Raw genomic sequence first — 2226 nt, 5'->3', positions numbered from 1 at the left:
AGAGCTGATTTATTTACCTTCCCTGGCTCCAGCGGGGGCGCTGTTGTGGCACTGAGCACGGAGATAGGCAGAAATAGCCGATCTCTGTTGGGTTTGCTCTACTACACAGGCGCAGTAGACTTGCGCTTGTGCAGTAGAGCGGCCCAACAGCGATCGGCTATTTCTGCCTATCTCCGAGCCGATACTGCACCTGCGCTGGAGCTGGGAAGAGCTCTCTGTTGGTGGGGTCAGATTGCCCTCTGAATGTTTCCCCCGTCCCTCCCTCAGCCAGCCAATCCCCGTGATCAGCTGGCATAGGCTTCAGCCTATGACAGCCAATCACCTCTGATCCCCTGGAGGGGACAGCCGTGTCTCACAGCTGTCCCCAGTACAGCGCTACTGCAGATCGCAGCGCTGTACAGGTAATTAGATGGCGGTTTGGCCATCTTATAGTCTCCCGAGCGGCGATCGCCGCTCGGAGACTAAAAACGGAGCGCCCACCAAGCAGGAGATGCACGCGCAATCTGCGCGCAATCCCGTGCAAAACAGAGCCCCAGTACTTTACGCCGATTGCCGTGACGCGGCCGGCTAGTAGTTAAGCAATAACGGTTGCCTGGCTGTCCTGCTTATCCTACTTTTACCCATAGACTCAAGCATGCAGCAGGTCAGTTGTTTCTGACATTATTGTCAGATCTGACAAGATTAGCTTCATGCTTGTTTCTGGTGTGATTCAGATGCAGCCAAATAGATCAGCAGGGCTGTCAGGCAGGCAACTGATGTTGTTTAAAAGGAAATAAACACGGAAACCTCCATATACTTCTTACTTCAGTTATCCTTTAAAGGACAACTGAAGGGAGAAGAATATGGAGGCTGCCATATTTATTTCCTTTTAAACAACATCAGTTGCCTGGCAGCCCTGCTGACCAATTTGGCTGCAGTAGTGTCTGAATAACACCAGAAACAAGCATGCAGCTAATCTTGGCAGATCTGACAGTAATGCCAGAACTACCTGATCTGCTGCATGCTTGTTCAGGGTCTATGTATTATAGACACGGGATCGGCAGGATAGCCAGGAAATTGGTATTTTTAAAAGGAAAAAAATATGGCAGCCTCCATATCCCCCTCACTTCAATTGTCCTTTAAGTACGCATTGAGTCTCCAACAGACCTGGTAAATGAAATGCTAATCATTTTTTTTTAGTGGATGATGATTTTGCTAATTGTATGCAAACGTATTCAGCTTAGAACAAGACCAATCAAAATCATCAGCACTGCCTTGGATTATTTTTTCTGAGCTGAATATAATTTGCATAAAATTAACATAACATTTGAATCAACTTGAAATTATTCCCATCTCATTGACCATCTTTAGAAGAGAAAGATCATTGGGGTAACAGACAGCAATATGAAAACACTTTTTGTGCATAGTGTTGAAAAGAAAATCCAGAAGATCCGCACACTCGATGAACCAAGCCCATTCAAGCATAGGGACACAGTTCCATTCTATAGACCAACGATTCACGATTCTGTGTTGTTACCTTGACAAATTGTTGGTCTATAGAATGGAACTGTCACTATGTCACTATGCTTGAATGGACTTGGTTCATCAAGTGTGCGGATCTTCTGGATTTTCTTGAAGTTTTCTTGAACTTATGCTTTGATCCGGCACCTCTCTGGTGGTGTGCGATTCCTTCTCTACATGTAGTCTTGAAAAGACGTACCCACTTCCTGTTATGCATTCCAAAGAGTCAGCACCGACTTTAGTAAAAATAGCTCTTTATTGGTAAAGATTAAAAGATCATGATGTAGCAGACAGCGACAGCTCCGCTGTTTCGGGCGATCCGCCCTTTCTCAAGCCGTATAGCGTAGCATCAACATGATTGATGCTACGCTATACAGCTTGAGAAAGGGCGGATCGCCCGAAACAGCGGAGCTGTCGCTGTCTGCTACATCATGATCTTTTAATCTTTACCAATAAAGAGCTATTTTTACTAAAGTCGGTGCTGACTCTTTGGAATGCATCTTGGAAGACACCTGTAGTGCACAGGTGTATTTGAGTCTGGAGCACGACTGTTTATTATTTTTACTCCCCCATCGGTGCATGCCATACACAGCTTTGCCCACTTCCTGTTATGTCATCTGCAACAGGATGTGAAAAAAAATCAATCCAACAGGAGCATAGACTGCAATAATAATCTCATAATGGTTCTAATGCCTTCCCACTATACTAAAAAAGAAAGAAAACAGC

This window comes from Hyperolius riggenbachi, chromosome 5, assembly GCF_040937935.1.
Source record: "Hyperolius riggenbachi isolate aHypRig1 chromosome 5, aHypRig1.pri, whole genome shotgun sequence".
NCBI classification, from domain to species: Eukaryota; Metazoa; Chordata; class Amphibia; order Anura; family Hyperoliidae; genus Hyperolius; species Hyperolius riggenbachi.
The sequence above is the reverse complement of the archived record's forward strand: the minus strand, read 5'-3'. Positions refer to the sequence as shown.